A 24099-nucleotide genomic window follows, 5' to 3' on the forward strand; every position below is an offset into this window, starting at 1 on the left:
CTGGGAATATTACAAACGAACTACAGTTGGAAGCTGTCCGGGTCTCAGCGAAGATCCTGAAGAGAGCCCACGGCACAACATTGTGAGAACAGAAAACCTCACAGCTTGGTCCATGAACCATGAATCGTGACTTCTTACCGAAATGAAGGTGGGTCCTTTGAGCCTGCCCTGGGAGGACTCCATTCTACATTCAGAAATCTCATAGGAAGACACCAATCAATGACACTGACACACACACACACACACACACACACACACACACACACACACACACACACACACACACACACACACACACACACTTTACTTTGAGACCTGGGGCATGAGCATTTAAAACCCACACTATCTTCCTGGCAAAGGTCTGCCTGCGTGTATGCTCGTACATGCAGCACCCCTTGCATCCCACTGGTTGGCTCATTCTAAATAAGATTCGTACATGCTCATCCCCTCAACAGAGAGGGAGGTTAGGAAGCAGGGGGATGAGAGGGAGAGAGATAGAGGGAGGAAAGTGGAAGGGGGGGGGGGGGGGGAGAGTGGAGGGGGTCGAAGAGAGAGAGAGAGAGAGAGAGAGAGAGAGAGAGAGAGAGAGAGAGAGAGAGAGAGAGAGAGAGAGAGAGAGAGAGAGAGAGAGAGAGAGAGAGAGAGAGAGAGGTCGGGGTGGGAGAGAAGGGGTAGGGTTGGGAGGGAGAGAGAGGGGTGGATGGGATGGGGTGAGAGAGAAAAAAGGGAAAAGAGGGAGAGGGGTGAGGAAGGCTAAGGAATAAGGGAGGGAGAGGGGTGAGGGATTCTGGCAGATGTGACGCCCAGTTTCTCATCCATCCGAGAGACGGCACACACATTGATGAATCACCCTGCTTATGAAACACCAGGACGACAGTTTATAGCTGGGTGGGATGCGAATCCAGGCTCCACAGAGCAAGCATGCGTACCTCTTGGCTTTATCGCCATGATATGGCGCTTCATTATTTCATCACTGAAAACATTTTTTACTCATTGTGCAGAGCTTTTTACTGCTCAAACCAACATGAGACGGAACTCCGAACACGAGGTCGATGGAGGTTTATTTTTTATTCATGAATGTCGAAGTGATAGGTAGATAATGAAAACACATCGCACAAGAAGTTAAATAAAGCGATGTCGTCTAAAAATGAAATTGCACAACATTCTAAGCCGGCGAGGCACCACCCGAGAGACCGCCCGCCATCATAAAGCTCGGTCAATGTATGTTATTTTTTTTATATGTGTCGATGTTGAAGTGACGGGTCGTATTATGGAAGAACAAAACGGGAACGTCGTGGCAAGTGACTTAAGCACTCCAATGAAATGTTTGATAAACGGCTCGCTTGGCATGCAAATAGCAATCACCGAACCATCATGTTGAACATACACCTCCCGGAGATGCCCAAAATGTCAAACATGTCCAAATTAACACTTTTTTAGGAATCGGAACAGCTTGTAAGTTCGATTCTGGAGCTTAAATTGTTATTCTTCTTAGTTTAAGAGATTCTCATGGGTTATCGCATGGGCGGAAATGAAATAAAGCCACTGACACTGCCGTCTTCGGGTGTTTATGAGCATTGCTATGTCCCCAGCGATTCATAGGCATGATGAACAGGGATTGGATAAATCTGAATGAGGGAAGTGAAAGAAAAAAAAACAACTTTATCGTCAAGAAATCGTTGTGGCCTGTTCCAAGTCAAGGCATGGTCGAGCAGGCCAAAAAAACATGGCGGTTTCAAACCCCAGCGAGGTTACCTAGGATACGCCTTCAGACCCCATGGGGAGTGGTGGCCGAGGATGCACCTCACAAAGGACATAATTAAATAAGGTCGTTAATTATCTTCAAAAGGGGTGTATTAATTAACCCAAACACCCAATTTTCACTCTTGCACTTCCTTGGAGTTTTCTTAGTATACACGGAAAGTTTCAGGCTGCTCGGTTTCATAGTTTTGGAGTTATAGAGGACACCGTTTTTAAGTGTACATACATGTACTGTACTCGTATATGCATTTCCCAACCATCGCCACATACCTGTTACACACCACGTGATCACCTTTAAAAGTCTGCTCCCTCTTGCTCTGCAAACACTTTTCCATGGGCTTCCCGATATGTCAGGCCTGCGTAGTGCACTGCAGGTACAGGTGCAGGTACAGGTGCAGGTACAGGTGCAGGTACAGGTGCAGGTACAGGTACAGGTGCAGGTGCAGGTGCAGGACACCCAAATATACATAGCTTCAAATGATCAACCTTTTGAAAATAGGACCCAGTTGTGTACCTGACCACTAAAACGGTTAATTTGGCTCAAATGTTTTAAACAGGCCGACTTACCTGGACGTGCTGCTGCTTGCGGACTGTGTGGGACCCCTGGAAATTGCAACGTCAATTTGGGAGGCCGATACCTTTGACTCGGTAACGAATTCATATTTCTTAATCCAATCTTGGTTGTGCAGACTACCAAAAACGAGTTTGATATGTGCAGCTGCACCTCCGTATCATATATTCACCCTTTACACGTGCACAGGGCAGGTGCGCTTTTCCCCACGAGGCAACTCCATCATGTTGGCGGGATTTTTTCGTTTTGTCGTTTTAACAGCCAGAATTTCATTGGTCGAATATTGTCTGTGTGAACCAATCAAAACGCTTGTTACATCCATGGCTTTGTAACCTTCCCGGCCAGCCAACGTCAACCACCGGTCCCTGTCTTCTCTTCCCTCCTCCCTCGCGATCACACGGAGTAATTGTGTTCTTGAAGAGTTTCGTTTCATGGTTTTAAAAAAATTCCGTAATCCAATATCTCATTGCACTTCAGGAAATGTTTCATTATCCCGTGTTACGTCGGTGCGGGCATGGCGGTGAGCACCATGATTACGTGCAATTTGCAAACTGCAGCTTGACTGGAGGTCCTGCGTGCCATTGATACCCGCTCTCGATGCCGGCACCACGTGCGCGCCTTCCCGCACGTGATTCCGGCACCACGTGTGCCCATTCCCGCACGTGATTCCGGCACCACGTGCGCGCCTTCCCGCACGTGCGCGAACCGCGCTCCCTCCTGGCACGTGCTCGCCGGAGCGATGACGTGCGCGAGGAATTTGTGAACGCAGCACGAATTTCCTTTCCTTCGCCAAGCAACAAGAGATGTCCATCATCAGATCACGTTTTAAACTTCCGGTTACAAAAATAATGTAAAACCTTTCCGATGTCCCCGATGGCCACAGTTACTCGCACGTTCTCTTGGGGTTCGTCGGGGAAGTTTGGACGAAGTCTTTCACGAAGCGGCTGGCCAGGCTTGACGTTCCACTGAGGTTTGGGCAGGAATTTGGCCGGGGTGCCGGCGATAGCTCGCCTACTCTTTGCGAAGGGCACCGTGGGGTCTTTAACGTGCACCAACTCATGGCGGCAGACGAGACGCGCGTTTGACGTCCATCAGAGAGACGGCCACGCACATTGAATTATTGATGAAACACCGTGATGACAGTTTATAGCTGGGTTTTTATATTCGAACTCATGCTAGACAACTTACAGGCGAGTGTGTGTACATCCAAGACATCCTGCTAGCCCCAACCCCCCCCCCCCCACTGCCATGGTGATACCCCCATTGGCTCAACAAAATGAAATCTCACCATTTCTCATGGCACGTGTGACGCATGATCCGAAGCTGATTCGACTATCAGATTTACAAAGACCTTTTTTGGATTGGGAAAGCCCAGTTTATCGCAAAGCGATTGTGTACAATTTTTTACATGAAAAACTGAAATATATAACAAAACAAAACAAGAAGAACGAGAAGGGCACTCGGTAGAGCGCACACCTCCGCCACGTAATACCTGATCCACGAGAACATATCGAGCCCAATACATGTTTGAAATACCATGCCATACAGGACTATATCGTTTTTGGCCCTATCTCCCAATGGTGAAGAATCACTTAAAAAATTAAATAATTCACGTATCCAGATCCAGATCCAGATTCGGATCTTCACCAAAATCTAATCAATTCTTCCTTGTCACACACCTAACCTGTCCACAAAATTTCATCTGGATCCGTCCACAACTTTTTGAGATAACATGTACACAAGCAAACAGACAAACAAATAAAGAAGAAGAAGAAGAAGAATACGTCGTGCAGAACACGAAACTTGCAAATTCCATAAAACAAATTTGACCTCAAAAATAATTGGTGGTTGAATTCAATGACCAAATCTGCAACTCCTCTTCAAATTTCAACTCAATCGGATGAAAATTGACAATTTTAGAAATTCGGCCCATGGTGTCCTTTTGGCCAATGTTGACCTCCAAAATAATAGGTGGTTGAATTAATTGACCTGATTTGCACATCCTCTTCAAATTTCAAGTCAATGAGACGAAAATTGAGAATTTTAGAAATACCACTTTAGTTGGTGATCTTGGACCTATGCTGACCTATTTGTCTATGTTGAGCTCAAAATAATTGGCTAGTTGAATTCAGAGACCTGAAATATAAATCCTCTTCAAATTTAAAGTCAATCGAATGAAAATTGAGGATTTTAGGAATCTCACCTAAGTTGTTGACCTTTGGCCTATGTTGACCTTTTGACCTCAAAAACATTAGGCTTCTTCCTTATGACAAATTCCACGATCGGTTTATTTTACCAGCCCAGAGGGTAGAGCAGTGACCTGTAGGCGACGAACAAACAGACAGACAGAATAACAAAATCGACTCAACTAATAGACTTGAAAATTCTTCGATTTTGCAAGTGACAGACAGACAGACAAACAGATAGAGAGGGCTGAAAACATAACCTCCTCACCTTCGGTGGTGGAGGTAACAACAACAACAACAACAACAACAACAACAACAACAACAACAACAACAACAACAACAACACTAGTGTCGACGACGACAAAAGTATTTTGGAGAATGGAAGGGAAATCAAACTGATGACGTCACTCAGCCAAATGAGGATTTTCTTTTTACATTTTTTGGAGAGTACACATAATGGGTGTGTTCCATTACCAAGCAGTTTGTAGAACGCTCAGAAAGTGGCTTAAGCACTCAAGCAAGCACTCCAACGAAAAGGTTGATAAGGAACGGCTGGCTTGGCAAGCAATAGCAAGCTGATTGGGAATGGGGCACCCCCCCCCCCCCCGATCGAGGCTCTATTATTTTATTATATCGAGGAAGATATTTTATTTTAAATTGGACGCAATATGGAGTTTTAAAAACAACAAAATGGCAATGTAATAAATAGAGAGCAAGTTGCTGTCATCTGGATGAACATGTTCGAGTTCACGTTTGGTGTGAACTTGCACAGATAAAGAATCCAATTTACACCCACTCAGTTCGAGTTAGGTCTGGGTGTGATTGGAAGGTCTGTGAGCCATTTAGGTAAATACCATTAAAGTAAAACTGCTAATTAATTCAGTAACGGCATCAATGAACTCAGATCCTTTTTCTAATTACACGCGGATTAATGAAGCTTTATCAGACGAAGGCTTCTTTATCAATGACTTCGTATTTTATTGGATTCCATTTCAAGCAAGGACAAATGTGTCCAAGAGTAGCGTCCTAAATGTTTTGTCGGCTAAAAAAACCAGAGTTGGTGTCAAAGCCACCTGATGCTCGCCTGTTTATACATTTATCGTTTTTAAAAGACGAGTCTAATAATTAATATTTTTTATAATTCTCTAACAATTTTTTATGGGGGGGGTTGGAAATCACTTAAAACATGAAGAAATGCAAAAAAAAACATTTTTTTTCTCTAACAATTTTTTGGGGGGGGGCCAAGTCCAAAATCTAATAGCATGATCCTTGGACCATACCTAACCCCCCCCCCACCAAGTTTCGTCGAAATCCTAATCACTTAAAATATGTAGAAATGCAAAAAAAAAAATCGAAATTTTGTTGACAAAAAAGTTGCAAAAAATTTTTTTTTCTCTAACAATTTTTTTTTGGGGGGGGGGGGTTGGAAATCACTTAAAACATGTAGAAATGCAAAAAAGAATATTATTTTTCTCTAACAATTTTTTTGGGGGGGTTGGAAATCACTTAAAACACGGAGAAATGCAAAAAAAAAAATTTCTCTTACAATTACTTTGGGCGGGGGGGGGGGGGTGGAAATCACTTAAAACATGTAGAAATGCAAAAAAAGAAATCGAAATTTTGTCGAAAAAAGTTGCAAAATATTTTTTCTCCAACAATTTTTTTTTGGGGGGGGGTTTGAAATCACTTAAAACATGTAGAAATGCAAAAAAAAAATTCTCTAAATTTTTTTGGGCGGAGGGACCAAGTCCAAAATCTAATGGCATGATCCTTGGACCAAACCTAACCCCCCCACCAAGTTTCGTCGAAATCTGTCGAGGAGTTTTTCCGTAATACAAAAAATTTAACATTTTCACGCTCATGCCGGGGGTATCGCTATCGCTCTCTGTTCTTCGAACAGCCGAGCTAAAAATAATAATAAAAAACAACAACTTCCGATATTTCGTCACGTGCCTTGATTAAGCCAATAGCGAGACCCGTCATAATGTATTTACGTATTTACGATATATAGTGTATTTACGAAATAAATAATGTATTTACGAAATTACAATACGATAAATGGAATAATCTTTAAATAGTAATGCGAACTTTTCGAAACTTTAAAGCAAATGTCCGAATATATTTAAAAGTTCATGATAGATGCTCTCAAAAGGCACCGTCTATGTGAGGATGTGTACAAGTGCTTAGTATTTAAGGAGATCCGGATCTTGCATAAACAATAGCTGAGTCCGAGAGGTTAAGATTTGTTCAGAAGAAGAAGAAGAAGAAGAAGAAGAAGAAGAACGCCGAGATCTCTATGAGCAGCGTTAGCTACGCGAAACACTGCTAAAAATATATTTATTTATTAAATACTTGGTCGAGGTTCGTAGAAGAGTGAACACAAAGCAGACAACAAAGGGAGCAGGAGACAAGAGGGGGGTGAGAGTGGCAAGCACAACAGTAGGGAACAGGGACATCAGATCTGTGGAAGAGGGACGGATGGGGCTGGGTATATGGGGTAAATGAAATGGACATGACAGGGACCTTCAGGAAGGAAAGCAGGGAATTTTAAGGAGGTGGGTGGGTTAACGGGGATAGAAAAGATCGAGGTTTTGGATGGGGGAAGATATGACATGGTGATGAACAGCTGTTTTGAAGACCTGTAGGGAAGAGTGGGATTGAAGAGAGTGTGGGAGTTTGTTGCAGAGGCAGAAAAAAAAGAGGATTGAAAGAGTGAAGATGAGCAGTGATTCTTAATTTTGGCAGTTTCACCAGAAGGGAGTTGCTGGCAGACCTTGAGTGCCCTGTGGAAATATAGCGGGGCAGAGCACAGACAGAGTGGGGGGGGGGGGGGCAAGGCTGGAGAGGAGTCGCTAGAGGACACAAAGACAACTAACCTGCCTGCGGTGAGATAGTAAAAGACCCAAAGACTCAGCTTCATCACGGGAGATACCACTGATCCGAAAGCCTTGGTTTCCACAGTGTGAAGCCGAGCAAGATGTGAGGCAGGAGCACCAGCACAGGGGTAGAGCAGTACTCCATCAAGCTGTGGATGAAAGCTTTGTCTGTGTTTGAGAGCTCAGGTGTGCCAAGGAAAGACTTTGCACGACGGAGTATGCCCAGTTGGCGACTGCCTTTCCTTTCCTGGTTGTGTCAGATTTGCTGAAGGAGATCGAGTCTGGGTGGTGTGGAGCAGAGGGGAACAAGGTTCATACTCCCAATGACAATCAAGCACAGGAAAAGGCCATTTGGCCCAACTTGCCAAACCTCCAAACGCTTTTGCTACTCAAACAGGGGTTTGTGTGTTGCGTTACCCATCAACTTGCTATTGCTCGCAAGCCAGCCATTCCTTATGAACCGTTCCCGTGGAGTGCTTGCTTGAGTGTGTAATCACTTGGTGAGCACTCTACAAGGTGATTGATAATGGAACACAACGCTGTTCTCTCAAACTTCGGTGTGTCACGTGGTGGGGACCTGGGGTTTCTGGAGGTGGAGGAGGAACAGTAGTTGGTCGAAGAAGATGGGAATGAGGAGAGGGGGAGAGATCAATGAGGTCTATGACAGACAAGACACAACTATTCACAGCAGATGAACTGCCGGTGACAAGTTGGAGGGTATTTCATGGGCTGGCAAGTCAAGTACAATATGTCAGAGCCCATTGCATCATACAAGGTGGGGGAGGGGGGGACAGAGAGACAGAAGGGTGGGGGGAGAATGGTTTTCTCACATGAGTGTAATTTTTTTTTTTTTTTTTTTTTTTGTATACCTTGGTCGAGGCTCGTATGAGAGCTAACACACAACTCACAGCAAGGAGGCATGAGACAAGAGGGGTGGGAGTGGAAGGGACAAAACATTGGGGAACAGACACAGGTGAACTGTGGAAGGGAGAGGGATGGGGATGGGACGGGGAACATGGCGAGGAGAAGATGGACATTACAGGGACTTTCAGGAAGGAAAGCAGGAGAATTGAAGGAAGTGGGCTTGGGTGGATTATCGGGGGTAGAAAAGATCGAGGATTTGGATGGGGGAAGATAAGAGGTGGTGGTGAACAGCTGTTTTGAAAGCCTGGAGGGAAGAATGGGAAAGAATAGAGTGAGGAAGTTTATTCCAAAGGCGGGAAAAAAGAGGAATGAAAGAGTGAAGATGAGCAGTGATTCGTGATTTTGGTAGTTTTACCAGAAGGGGGTTGTTGGCGGACCTTGAGCGCCCTGTGGAAATGTGGTTGGGACAAATCGCAGAGAGAGCAGGGGGGGCAAGGCTGGAGAGGAGTCGGTAGAAGACAGAAAGACCACCGACCAACCTGCGGTTGTTGAGTGAGAGGCCCAAAGACTCAGCTTCATTGCGGGAGATGCCAATGATCTTAAAAGCCCTGGTTTCGACAGCGTGAAGTCGAGAAAGGTGGGAGGCAGGAGCACCAGCCCAGAGGGGAGAGCAGTACTCCATCAGGCTACGGACAAAAGCTTTGTAAGTAGTCAGGAGCTCAAGAGGGCCGAGGAAGGACTTTGCACGACGGAGGATTCCCAGTCGGCGACTGGCTTTTGAGGCAAGGTTGGAAATGTGACTTTCCCAGGAAAGGTCATGGCAGATAGTGAGACCCAGAAGCTTGAAAGAAAAGACTTCTTCCAGAGGATTGTTGAGAAAGTGGATGGGGGGGTTTTGTAAACGGTCCTTTCGAAGAGACATAGTGAGAGTGTGAGATTTGTCTGGATTGAAAGACATGTTCCACGTGTTGGACCAGTTTGTGATTTTATCCAGATCTGCAGTGAGCGAAGAAGCTGCTGCTTGCCGGTCTGAGGGATGACAGATGGTACGGCAGAGGGTGGAGTCGTCGGCAAAGAGAAATAGAGGATTTTCCAGAGAGTCCGAGAGATCATTGATGAAAACCAGAAAAAGAACAGGGCCCAGAACGCTACCTTGAGGAACTCCAGCCTGCACAGGAAGAGGGGATGAAAGAACTCCATTTAGGGCCACACGTTGACTGCGACAGGAGAGGAAGTCTGCGAGCCATGAGTGGAGATGGCCTTGAATACCATGGGAAGAGAGTTTGGTGAGTAATCTAATCAGATTGCCAATATAACCCAGCTGGCTCACTAATGACCACAAGGGAAAAGAAAATCTACCTGCATCAACTTGTCTGGTTTTACTTTGTGGTTGACTCTTAAATGCAATTAAGTTTGGGTGGTGCATGAATTTTTAGGAAACATAGTAACCTGCGAGTTTGAGGGTTGGGTTAGGGAGGGTTAATGAGGGTAAAAAGTTCATGGGTAGGGATGGGGGATGACGTGAGATGGTAGTGCACCTCCTATTTAAAGCCTGAGAGGGAAGAGTGGGATTGAACATCTTTAGGAAGGCATTATAACGAAACTAGAAAGTCAGCACCACCAGCACCCTCTGAACAAAATAACAGCGAGGTCCTCCATCAAAGTAAGTCGAGTCAAACCAAACCGAATGTCGGAAATAACAGGAAGAAGTGAAAGTGATAAATCTGTTACAACTGAATAATTATAACCACCAAATACGAATAAAATGAGAAGAAAGATCTCCCTCCACAATAGTCTTCAGCTTTGACCATTGTGAGTTTGCATCACGTTAAACAACCGGTTTAACGACAATCCAAGGGACGGAACACACATCGACGAATCACCTTGCTTGTGAAACACCAGGATGGCAGTTTACAGCTGGTTCGGGATTCGAACCCAGGCTAGACGGTGAGTGTGCATACCTCCAGGCCATCCTGGCAGCAATGCCTGAGTCAAGACTAAATCTCGAAATCGGAGATAAACTTCACACAAAGCCGAAAACCATGTCGCTAACTTATTTTGCTACCTTGCGGTATCTCAGAGGGTATGGTTACCTGCGCGATCGTCCACAGGAATGTAGGCAGAATGACAATCTTTTCTTAAAATTTTTTTTTTTTAAAACAACACTCAAACATCTTACTGCAGACACCCATTGCACGAAATAACATTTGGAAAGACTTACACAAAACCCACGGATTAAATCAGCCGAGATCAATGGGACAGCGAGGGAGCAGATTAATGGGAAAATGAGCAAGTGTGAGCCGCGTAATGGAGCGGCCCTCCAAGAAAGGCGGCTCGGTCTCTCTGATTGCACATCAGGGATTGGGGGAGAAAGATGATGCCCACTAAATGTCTGCAAAGGCAGACAGACACGACTTGCTGCGTCAGTCCCGGCTGCTCGCAACGATTTGCCGAGTGGAGCTGTGTTATTTCATTCGAGCGAATCCAAACCGCAGCCTTCTTTGTGTGCAAGCCGTTTAATTCCTCGTCTAGCGCAGGCTCCGAATCAGCAGGACGTTTCCCTATGGTGGAGGCAAGAATCTGTTCAACGAAATAACTAGTAAAAGGTATTCAATGTATCGAATGTCACATTAATCATGACACAATGAAAACAACGACTGCATGCATTGCGTTAATCAAAACCATGTTGTGAAATAGGTAGGTATCTCTTGTAGACCGGTGTCTGACTGGCCTGGGGCCAAGGGACCCCTTCGCAGACCCGGGGCGTATCCGCGGACCTCTTCGCAGACCGTGGGTGTATCAGTGGACCTCTTTGCGGATCCTGAGCGTATGCGTGGACATCTCCAGGAGCAGGTGAGTTCATATCCGCGGAAGCCATCTGGGGCCCAGGGACCTCTTTGCAGACCGCCGTGGGTGTATCAGTGGACTTCTTTGCGGATCCTGGGTGTATCCGTAGACCTCTCAAGAGCAGATGAGATCATATCCGCGGAAGCCGCCCGGGACCCCGGGACCTCTTGGCGGACCCCGGGTGTATCCGAATCTCCACTCGCTCTCATTCCTTTCGAAGTCAAAACAACAGATGCTTTTTCAATCGGTGAGAATGCACTGATGTCAATTCCACAAGAACAATCGATGAACGTTTATGAAGTCGAGGCTTCTTTTTCCATCACATCTGACGATACAGTGATTGAAGATCAAGTCAAAAGTGCACAGCAAGATGCCACTCGCATTACCATTGTCTTTTTAATATATTCTGCTTCGGTTTGCTTCTCCTTCGCAAAAAAGAAAAATCAAAAGATTATGCCAACATCCCACTATTTATTTGATTATTCCATTTATTTAGAGATTGGAGGCTCGGAGAAGAACAAAATCACATAGGATGAAAGGTTTTAAATAACACAATAAGATAATGTATGGAGATGCGACGTAGTTTGAAGCGATGCAGAAGTCTAGGCTCATGGAGGAGTGCAACCATAGACATAGAGGGTAACAGGTTTACAGACTGACAGGGGTGAACAGGCAGAGATCATTTTTCATAGACAAACCACACACAGTGTCTTGGTGTCATGCAGAGGGTTATCAAGGTAATGATGTGAGATTTACCTGGACTTAAGGTCATGTTCCAATAAAGTATCAGCCTGTATTTTGATTTCTACTGAGGAAACCGCTGCTGGTGATGGAGGCAGCTGCTTGCCAGCCTGTGGTCAGGATGTGGGATCGACCTGAATAAGGTGAAATCATTAGTGGAAATGGCAAAGAGGAGTCTTTTAGAGATTCAGAGAGGGAAGTGATTTAAGGCAAAAAAATAAGCACGAGACCAAGCGCACTGCTTCGAGCTACACCGGTCTCCATTGGTGTACGTTGTCTGCGAGCGTGAAGCAAGTCAAGAAGCCAGGCATGGCTTTGGAATGCCATGGGCCAATTGCTTATCAAGCATTGCATGTTGCCAACCAGCTAGTGTCGAAGGCTGCGTTGACATCCCATTTCCAATTCAGGACCTCCATCCATAATTGAGAAAGGAGTAGCATAACCAGAGTTGATTGGAGAATATTAAATCCAAATTGATGATGAGTGATCCAGGATCGCTGATCACCTCCACTCATTCATTCCTCTTTTTTTTTTACCACCTATGAAACCAACTTGTACATTCTCTTCAACCTCATTCTTCCCTCCAAGTCTTCAAGACAGCTATTCAACATCATCTCAGATCATCCCGAATCCAAAACCATGATCTTCTCTATTCCCGTTAACTTGCCCCCCACCCCCAAGCCCACCACCTTCCAAATCTTCAGTTTTTCCCACCTGAGAGTTTGCTCCTGTGTCCATCTTGTCCACCCCATGTATCCTCCCTTCCTCCTCATTCCTCCCTACACCCGTTATTTGTCCAAGTCTCCCTCTTTTTTTTTGTCCTTCAACCCTGCTGTTGGTGTTTTCACCTCTCTCTATTGTTCCTTTTGATCTGTTGCGTTCTCATCTGCTCATTAGTATAGCTCTTCCATGACCCTTGACTCTGTAATTGAAAAAAAACAAAATCCATAAGAGAATGGAAAAAGATGATGTTGGAAGCAATTACTAATTTTATTACCTTGTTTACAAAAACAGGTTTATTCTCTAGTTTAAAGCGTCATTCTTCGCAGCCCTCTTGTCGGTAGAGGTGATCTTCACCAGCTTCCGTGAAGAAGGGTCCAATGTGATGGAATTGCTGAACAAGGAAAGACAGAGAGAAGTGACCAGGTGGGGCAACATTTGAAAACTCAGCATTGGTGGAATCATTTAGGACAATAAAGATGATGTAAAGGCCAGATTAAAAAAAAACCCGTTGACCTTCTCGGGTGGAAAACTCACGTTGTCTCGGTGAAAGAGAGACGTGGTGGTGATTTAGGGAGAACATATTAAACAAGTCTTTGTTTGAAGACCAAGTCAAAGAGAATCAATTCAGGCAAATTTACAAACTCAACACTACAAATATGGCCAGTAAAATATACATTTACAAGGATGCAGTTAAAAGAGCCAAATGGTTAAAAAGAGCAGCAAGGAGGTGTTGACAGAAAAGGTAGGTATAACAAGTCTAGTTATAAAGATGTTATATTGGTGGAGATCCAAGTTTAGAAAGTCATCCATTGGGTTAGGTCCGCTGCCCCATAGAAAGTCTTGGCAGCAACGCCATGAGTTGTTGGACTGGAACCCATCCGCAGCTGACTGGTGTAGTGGTGGCAGGATCAGTTACTCCAAAAAAAATCCAAATCCATTGGGACCACACTCTGTACAGAGAATTGGTGCTGCTAAAGCAGTCTCCTGGGCTATTGAGCACAACCCTGGACAGGTCATCACTCCAACGCAGGATATTCAAATGGCTCAATCACCCAAGCTAGCTGGTACTCATTTTACCAACCTCAGAAGGATAACAGGCTGAGTCAACCCCACCTGATATTCATTCAACAGCCAAGCAGGATTTGAATTCACAACCCTCGGATCCCAAGCCCACCACCATAACCATTAAGCCAACACCAGGTATGTAAGTTACTGTACAATGTTACAAAGGTATAGAAGTTACAATGGAGTGAATTAAGAGAGAGATTTGATTGGTGGTGAGTAACTGTCCAAATGATCAGAAAGAAAGGTATAATTAGAGTACCTGTATTCAAGAATGGAGGTCGAAGGAGGGGCATAGTACATATTGAAAAAAAACCAGGCAATGGTAAAGCAATGTAACATCACAAGGAACAGAACGGGTAAGGAGACTTGTGGATAAGGAAGAAGACAAACAAGAAGAAGAAGTAGAAGAAGAAGAGAATTTATAAATTTCTAAGAACAAGAGAATTTGATTTTATTTCTAAACGTACAACGCGAGGGTTAGGGTTAGGTACAAATTAAATGTACCGAAGGCAATGTGTTAAAATAACTCATGCATGTTCACCGCAGGCCACAAGGTCAGGCATGCCGTTAATTCAAAGAGCATCGGGGTCTTCAGGAACAAGCCTGGAACGGTATCTGGGTGAGAACCCTGTACAGGTCACCACTCCGTCGCAGGGTACAACGGTTAGAGGAGGAATTCGGAATTTGGCAAAGGCTTCTAACTCTTGTGAAAGACATTGCGGGACCTCTAACGCCCACCAACAAGTGCTCAGTATATGGAACACCTGCCTCAACATTACCCTGAAGGATGACATGCTTATTGGTGCAACCAACACCCGACCACCTTTGAAACCCTGGGATGACAGTTGATATAATAGGATTGGGAATAAAACTCAGAATAGACAGTTAAAAAGTGAGTATGCTCCAATTCGTTTGGTTCATGCTCTCTTATTTCAACTCCACAACATTTCCTCAATTAGCATCATCACCGCTATTCGGAGGAGGTTGAGGAGTGGTGGGACAGGGTCGAGGGGGTGGAACTTTCCTGAGAATCACGTTCGGTCCCTGTATTTTAAAAACAATTCAAGAGAGTGAACATGGAAGGCAATCAACTGGGCGTAGTGGCGTGCGCCTGTAATCCGGCGACTCAGAGGCTTGGGTTGGAGGATCGCTTGAGGACGGGAGCTCTGATCTGTGCTGGGCCGTGCTATGAGAGGGTGTAGGGCAGCCTGGAATCATGGCGAAACCCAATCCTTATCCCTGTGTCGTAAGAGGCGACCAGGGTTGCGTCAGGAAGGGCATCCGGCGTAAAACCAATGCCAAATCAGTATGCGGATCATCCGCTGTGGCGACCCCAAACGGGAGCAGCCGAAAGAAGAAGAACAACAACATGGAAGGCAATCACTTTGCCAATTCAAGTCGTTCTCATCTCAACATTTGTATGATCTGTTTCAGTGTCAGACGTCTCGTCTGAAATCGTGTCTCTGAAATATCCCATAACAATTTTCACAAGAGCAGGCCATTGGATCTGCGACGAAAATTGAAGTCTTTTGAGTACATCAAGTACAAGGACGACCAACTTGCTTCATTCGGGCTATTTCCAAGTGTACAATTGTTGCAGTGGTCTCTTTAGCTTTCCGACGAGATCCTCGCACAGCTACCCTTTCCCCTTTGTCAAGTCCAGCGAGTTTGTCAGACTCTCCCTTAGATTACATGCAACACTTTTTCATTTTTCTTTGAATTTCAGAGACAAAACCCAAACATAATGTAAACCTTGCATTTATATGTTTTTCCAGATGTCGAGATTCATGGAAGAGCTGAGACAGAGTGGTAAAAGGTGGCAGAGGGGGGACGCACCAAATATGAAGCAGAGGGGAACAGGCAGATAAGGAATGTGGAATTGAGCAAGAAAATAATAAGTACGTACAGACAAATGGACAGGACAAGGGGCAAAAGAGGGATAAGTAGACAAGGACATGTGTGTGAGCAGAGGAAAAGCCGACAAACATGGTCAACGTGGGATAACCAAGGAAGGTGGTGGAGGACTGTAGAGGAGAGTCAATGATATGCCGGATAGGAATAGGGGATAATATGAGATGGTTACGATATGACTCGCCTGTTTAAAGGAGTGAAGGGAAGAACATGATTGGACAGAATCAGGGAGCTCATTCCAGAGTTAATAAAACAGGGGAACGTTAAAATCCATATCAAGCCTTGGATAACTACAAGGATTCCAACTTCGACAAAAACAGCAATTTACCATTGCATAGATGTCACACAATCTAGTTTGTAAACGTCCGTAAAGTCCCGACTGTCACATTCCAGAACTAATGAACCAACTAGGTCGACATTCACAACTGGTATGAGTAAATCAGTGCTCACGTCACAATGTGACAGGTTTATTGTGGTGCAATTTAAAATCCCTTTGAGAAACCAGGTGGCCTGATGATCCCCATTGCTGAGGAACGTTATAATACCCAGAAAGCACCGGTTTAAATCACACCGTGCAAGTCCTGCATTATTTGTCCCTTACCGCTCAACGTACCAGTACTTGGTGTAATGTCTGCATGTATACAGACGTTCAAGTGGGAAAATGTCTTCAACAACAAGGCTGCCATGGAGAGGGTTCAGCATAAGGAAGACATAACTGCAGTCGAGAGGGTTCAGCATAGGAAGGACATATATAAGCTGCCATATAGGGGGTTCACATAGGAAGGACATAACTGTAATAGAGAGGGTTTGGCATAAGAAGGACGTATAGCTGCCGTGAAGAGTGTTCAGCGCAGGGCGCAGGGCTTGAGTCTGGGTCTATAGAGGTGCAGCTATGAGAAGCGGCTGAAATAGATACGGCTTTGCACACTAGAAAGGAGGCAATTACGAGGGGATATGATGGATATGTTTAAGATAATGAAGGGTTTATAGACAAAATAAGTGCACGCAACAATTATTCAGCAGGATGGACAGTGCTATGACCAGGGGCCAGAGCCTGAGAGTAAAGATGGTTGTAAGGTAGGGGTCTTTTACTCAGAAGTCAGAGTATAGGTATTTCATGGAAGAGTCTCCCTGGAAAGGAAGTGGCAGCCGAAACAAGAGTAAGTTTAAAATATAAATAGGAAGGTACCTGGAAGTGTTGAAGATGGAGGGGTATAGGGATATTGGCAGGAATTGTAAGTAGCTTGAGTATGGATGGTTTATTGCGTACATCTCTGCTGAATGTGATGTCTGTGAGAGGATCTCATCAAGGGACAGTATGTGGTCAGCGTTGTACCAGGCTGTTCCAAAAAGACCTGGACAACTTTGGTTGTTAATATATTTAGTACCACAAATAAAACAAGGATACCCTTTATTTTATGTGATACAGAAACTCAAAAAGTTTTCTCTATTTCCAGGTCTGTCAGTTTAATGTGAAATAAAATGGCGACTCCACAGGAGAATTGTCAGTGTGTCAAATGGTTCATCGAGATGAGATCTGACATGCAAGTTCAGCGTAATTTTTGCACAAGGTATGGAAGGAACCTGTCATCACATAGTGGTATCAGGAGTGGTACAAGTGGTGTAAGGAGACTGGAAGTTGTCAGAAACAGAAAAGTACTGGTAAACCAAGCACAAGTGCACAGGTGCATGTGTGGTGTGGTCTTCTCAATGACCACTTCGTGGGTCAATTTTTCTTTGTGGAGGATACAGTGACCTCAACAATTTACATGAACATGTTGGAAGGATTCGCCTTCCCACAGATTGAAGACCTGCAACCTGATATCATTTTTCAACAGGATGGTGCTCCCCCTCATTGGGCCGTAGTCGTTCGAGCCGTCCTGAATGAAAAATTTCCAAGTCACTGGATTGACCGATATGGACCATCCGCCTGGCACCCACAATCATCAGACATAACACCCATCTTGATGTTTTTCTGTGAGGATTTGTCAAAGATGGTGTCTTCTTCAACACCAAGGTGGCAAACCTGCAGGATCTTCGTTTTCACATCACAGCTGCATGTGCACTGGTGGACCCAAACATGCTGAGCACATGGCAAGAATTTGTGTACCGCCTGGATGTCCTGCACGTGACTAACGGAGCTCACATTGAAGTGTCTTGATGATGTGCACAAATCGGTATGAGTTTCTGTATCACATAAACCAAAGGGTATCGTTTTATCATTTATGGTTCTAAATATTAACAACCAAATTTGTCCAGGTCTTTTTGGAACACCCTATGTAATCTTCACAACAAAACTGCCCTCATCCCCACCCAACCAAAAAGCAACAACAACAAATAAACCCCACCCCTATTGTTCTTTTCAACACCCTGGTGATATCCGTGAACCTGCCACACTTATCTCATCCCCATTTCCCCAATGAAATTCTGTCGTCAGTTTAATGCATCTATTTAATCTGGTGTTGGTGTAGCGCAGGCATGATGGGCGGAATGGCCTCCTCATCCTCCTCCGAGTTAACATGGATCAGACAAAAGGAAAAATTGCGAACAGCTCAAAAGTACAAGTATGGAGTTGTCCGTGGAGTCTATCAGAGTTCAAGACAATAAGTTTGTTCATGATTGATCATTTTCTACAGTCAGAGCTTGGGATAATTGATGTGATGGGAGATAATTTAGTGCTCCTGCTAACCGTGGGTGATATATTATACCATTGGGATCACATGGAATCACAAACACACACACACACACACACACACACACACACACACACACACACACACACACACACACACACACACACACACACACACACACACACACACACACACACACACACGTCACATGATCGCAGCATCATTTCACCCCCCAGCAACGGTACAGGGCGTGATCACGAACCCAACTCCGGTATTCGAATGTCATTATTACCTCGTGAACATAGCATGGCAACACAGTTCATGCTTTATTAAACAATGATGGCACAGACCTTTCGAACGGATCTTGGTTATACAAGTTGTGCATCTCGAGCGCCTCCAGATGGGTCTTGGGTGCACCTGCAGGAAGCCCCTCCATCCTGCCAAATGACCTCAGGAAGGAGGCGAGACAGGGCTCTGTGATTCAAGGCGCTGTCAAGGGCAATGCAGTCACGGGGTTGAGACCATTCTCACAGCTGCTTCTCGCTTCCTCTCCCCTTTGAAATCGACCCCCTCTGCTTTTAAGGAGAGGAGAGAGAGAGAGAGAGAGAGAGAGAGAGAGAGAGAGAGAGAGAGAGAGAGAGAGAGAGAGAGAGAGAGAGAGAGAGAGAGAGAGAGACAGAGACAGAGACAGAGACAGAGACAGAGACAGAGACAGAGACAGAGACAGAGACAGAGACAGAGACAGAGACAGAGACAGAGACAGAGACAGAGAGACTCTTCAAATCAGGCAATGTTCTCCCAAAAGAAAAAGGAAATCATTTCCTCTCATTCAGGCAGTAGTGCGGTTTGTTGTGGCAGTTGTGCAGTTTGTAAATCTCCAAGCTGCTGACTTGCAACGTTTTCCCTTCTGTTCACAGACGTCTTTGAAGAGGTCTTGGCGTCAGATAAAGCGACAATGGAACTTCAAAAGGAAAAGACCTTTGTCATCGATCTCACGAACCAGGTGTTTTCGCCCAAGGCCGAGTGTTTTATATAAATTACATGATAAGCCGAGATGAGTGCAAAATTCTGCTCATTTTGTATTGTGAAGACATTCGTAAAGGAAATAAAGTTTGGGATTTGTGGATATGACGCAGACGTTGCGGCTCGGACGGCCTCTTGGTAGGCTTCCTTTGAGGGCGAATTCACATGAATCCATCAGGGTAGCATGCCAACTCGCTGTTTTCATTACAACAATCTGACAGCAGCAAAGGATGAAGACGAATCATGGAAATCAAACAAAACATGGCCGAATTTAAGTAGCTGCATGTTGGCCACTTGGGAGTATGACGTCATAGTTGTTCTACGAAAGAGTCAATTGGGGAGTGCAGTAAGAGCATTGTACGTGTGTGTGTGTGTGTGTGTGTGTGTGTGTGTGTGTGTGTGTGTGTGTGTGTGTGTGTGTGTGTGTGTGTGTGTGTGTGTGTGTGTGTGTGTGTGTGTGTGTGTGTGTGTGTGTGTGTGTGTGTGTGTGGGGGGGGGGATCCAAATTCCACCATAGCTCCAAAGATGGCCACGAATTATAATATCCTGTATTTTCCTTGATGTGTGAAGGAACCAATAATGAGCTGCTCATCATCAGTGTAATGGACATTGCAGTAACACCTTTGACATGTAATATGTGCCCTTATAACTCTTAGCCATATTTCTCATGAAAACCCAATTATTACCCCTTCCACACCAAAAGGTTTCGGTCGAGGCGAGCGTGGCACAAATTACTTTCAAAAAAACATTTTTGAGTCAGTGTTGAACAATGATGGGACACTTCCAGACCAGCCCCAGCTGCCCGAGGACCATATCAGGCTGAAGGTGACGGAGAGCGATTCTGACGTCACACCCATCACCCGAGTCTTGGATTTTCTGGTTTCCATGGAAAATGAAACAGTAGCTTTCACCATTGGCGAAAATGTTCTTGATCGAGGATTTTTGCGTTTGGTACTTGCTGCTCAGTAGTTATGACGTCATACGGATGTGCGGCTTGTTATTTTTTTTACATTAAAAGTCTCGATGTTCAAACGTTTTGCGAAGGTAAGGTATTACGAAAGTGAAATTGACAACCCTGAGCATCAATTTACTGCAGCATGACGTCACGCATTATGATATTACAAGCATAATCGTAGGTGGTTATGGAACAATCAATTTAACATGGAGAAGCAATTTGCTATGCGACTGATTGGAGCAAGTGAAACAAAAAAAAAATCGACATTAATCCCAAAATAACATCACGACAAAAAGAATGTGATATTACATATAAATCGTGACAAACATGATACTTAACCCCAACACCATGACACGCAGATAGCTATTGTGATGAAATGAAATGAAAAACAGGAAGGAAAAAAAAATCATCAGTGAAACATGATGTCAAACTGAAAAATAGCTAAAATCTTTTGTACACATATCGAGTGACACGGCCTGGGATTCCAAAGGACTTGTCAAAGTTACTCATTGGTGCACGGTTTGTGTCAATGATGTCAAAACCCAGACAAAGGAAAGGCTTTCATTCGGTACCAGTCTCTTGTAACTTCAGAATGTCGGCTCGAAGCCATGAACACACACACACACACACACACACACACACACACACACACACACACACACACACACACACACACACACACACACACACACACACACACACACACACACACACACACACACACACACACACACACACACAACACTAACTCAACAATGGCGAAATGAGTATCAGCATACTGATAATAGGGGGCATTGCATCAGTGCCACAGCAGCACCCCCAGAAAATGTTGCAGCCGAGCAGCCACGGACTCCATAGGAATCTATACAAAAATGTCAGTCTGTGTGTGTGTGTGTGTGTGTGTGTGTGTGTGTGTGTGTGTGTGTGTGTGTGTGTGTGTGTGTGTGTGTGTGTGTGTTTCTCCTCAATAACTCCAAAACCATGAAACGCAGCAGCCTGAAATTTTCATGCCTGCATGCTTGGTTATGGGTGCCGTGGTGGCAAAGTTTCATCCCGTATCTTATAATGAAGATGATGATGATGATGATGATGTGTGGTGGAGGTTTTAACTTTCAACCTCAGCAGCGTACGAGCAATCACGTTTTCCTTTGTCCTCTTGACTCTTTCTAAAGCAATTTGTTATTTTATATGACTTGGGTGTGCTTTAAAAGGGTTGTATGATTTCTCTTTGTGAGTTTCAAAGCAAAATATATTAGATACACCCGATTTTGTTTGTCCTATTAGCGCGTTCACTAAATTACAGACCCAAATTTTTTCATTCCCTCACATGATTGGGAGCACATCTCTTTGAAACGTCTATAATGTGACGTAGTTTTAAATTTATTCATTAAATTTCCCCAAAACAAGGGTGAAAATTACTCAAGGATTTTGGGTTGGATAGAGTACATACTGTAGTCGGTAATCACACCAACTCATACCTGCCTATTCGTGTGTGTGTGTGTGTGTGTGTGTGTGTGTGTGTGTGTGTGTGTGTGTGTGTGTGTGTGTGTTGTTCACAAAGGATAACACATTCTCTCTCACTCTCCTACCCCCACCCCTCTCTCCATTTGTCCCATCCTCGCTCTACCCCTTCCGAATATAGTGCAGCATCCTCCTCCCACACCCCTCTCTCTTCCCCCTCCTCTCCCTATCCTCCCCTCCTCTCTCCATTTCCCTCCACCTCTTCACTCTCCACGCTCTCTCTCCCTCCCTCTTTCCCCATCTTTTTCTCCCTCCCCCCTTTAGTGTTACGGTCAGCGAAGTGATGGGTGATGTTTGCTTGTATAATATATTTTGTCCTTCTGCTTGTGGTTAATTCTTCAGAAGTGCATACGACTTTCTCAGTTCTGGAAGATTGTCGGGGAAAATTAAACGAAGTTTTCACCACCAACTCGCTGTCTTGTCTAACTGTTGCCTGTTGTTCCTGTTCTGTCAATCACCCCATTGATTTGTTCCCTCTTTTTTGTCTGTTCTTACTTTGTGCCAGTCGGACGTGTCGATTTTGAGTTTGTGTTTGGCTCGGCCTTGGCTCGACCGCTGCTACCGCGTCATAAGCTTTCCATCTTCTCACTTCCTTCCCTCTTTCATTTCCTCGATTCCTCTTTTCCTGTACACATCTCGGAAGAAGTGACATGAAGAGGTAACTTCCCGACGCATTCTGGTTGCCGGTGACACCGTCTTGTGATGTCACGTCTCTAGAGTCAGTGGGGCAATGACGGAGAAATTCTCCCCATGGTTGCCAACCCACGGGGTTTATCCATGCTGTATCCTCCAAGTGCTGAGCGCAAACCGAGGAAGCAGCATGTGTGGCATTTTTATGCCGCCCCCCGGAGGGAGGGAGCGGGATATTGTAATCGTCCGGTTTGTTTGTTTGTCTGTCTGTCTGTCAGCAACTTTATGGCAAAACGGCTTTAGCAAACACTATCAAACTTAATCCACAGGTGGGCAATGAACCTTGGATGACCCAATTAACTTTTGGGTCCAATTGGATCAAAGGTCAAGGTCAAGGTCACGAAAAGATCAAAATCGTTTTTCGCTTATAACTTCGTCAAAAATGGTTTAATTGACTTCAAACTAAGACTAAAATATTCCTTATTCTGTTCCTTATAATCAACATTCAGGTTAAGGATGTATGAAATTTAAATTTGATCCCCAAAATAACTTTATGCCTTAAATGGGCGGGATTTGTTGTGCCTGGCACCACTTGTAATATCATTTGGGATGACTCCGTCAGTATTACTCGTTATTAATGCGCAGACCTTCCCCACTCAGGTTTGGAAGAAAGTAATCGTCGACCCAAAAGTGCTTTGGCTCGAATAGTCGTACGGAACACATGTTGTGGACCCATCGTCACCCTGTGAATTTCATTCCTTCATTCCGTTTCAGGGACGTTTGCCTCATGGTGTGTCCGGGTGGGGGGGTCACACCGAAGAACGAGCAGGGATCTTGTGAGTGCATCAAGCCTCACTAACCCTAACCATCCCACAGCAAATGATGCCACCCAGAGCCACGTGTCGCTTACGAAAGAAGAGGAAAAAGAAGTTGATGGCCACGTGCCTGTTCAGAAGAGCCGGCCAAGTTCCACGGAGCAGCTGCTTAGCTTGTGGTAGTCGGTGCGACTCCGGTAAGGGGATTGAAGCGAGCAGATTACCGGAAGGGGACACATTAAAGGAGTGTAATTATTTACTTTGGAGTGGAGACGCCTCGCCCGAGTCGCACAGGGTGAGGCCGAGAACGTGCCAAGACTACGAGTTCGGGATCAAGATTTCTGCGGCCCCAGTCCCCGGGCTCCCGTCGACCATCGCCAAGAACGAGATGCTTCGCTTGAGAGCGCAATTTAAACGCCGCTTTTAAAGAGGCAGAGACAGTAACGAGCGAAGCGCATCCCGGGCCCGCACCGCAGGAGCCACGTGCTCGGACACGTGTCGTTCGAGGCGCCAGAATATGGCGGGAAACATTAACCTTTCCCTGTTGGACGCACGTTTCCGTCATGTGTGGCGGCGTCGCCGACACGATCGTTTTATTCTCATTACGGGGGAACTTAAGCCAAACGGACTGTCTGTTCACTTTATTTGGATTCCTTTTGCTCGAAACTTTTGGCATGTTTTCCATCAAATCATCCGCGAACTCACTTGCGCTTAAATGACCGTGCTACTATGACGTCATTCAAGGCACTATGACGTCACGTATGAGTTTTTTTTTAAGTCGACAGACAGAGATGGTGTGGCATCTTGAGCGAATTACGTCATTCTTTGGAACGCGTACCATGATGGAAAAAACAAAACAAAAAAAAAACAAAGAGACTGCTGGAATCCCAGGTTCTAATTCCCTGGGACGAAACGAGGGAAACATCCCAAACACCTGCCGTGGCCTCTCGGTTCGCGCTTTCCCCAACTACAAACGA

General features: G+C 45.0%; 1 long non-coding RNA gene across 1 annotated transcript in view; it reads right to left on the bottom strand.

Moving 5' to 3' along the window:
• LOC147015355 (uncharacterized) overlaps nucleotides 1–2698 on the bottom strand; it is a 121172-nt gene extending 118474 nt beyond the window's left edge. Inside the window, exons 1-2 of the long non-coding RNA XR_015050108.1 lie at nucleotides 2329–2698; nucleotides 2032–2129 (exon numbers count right to left, since the gene is read on the bottom strand). This is a non-coding gene — a long non-coding RNA (uncharacterized LOC147015355). The remainder of the gene's footprint in view (nucleotides 1–2031; nucleotides 2130–2328) is intronic.
• Between the last annotated feature and the right edge of the window lie 21401 nt (nucleotides 2699–24099).

Source organism: Eptatretus burgeri, chromosome 12 (genome assembly GCF_056783735.1).
Source record: "Eptatretus burgeri isolate ZD-2024b chromosome 12, Ebu_testis_v1, whole genome shotgun sequence".
NCBI lineage: Eukaryota > Metazoa > Chordata > Myxini > Myxiniformes > Myxinidae > Eptatretus > Eptatretus burgeri.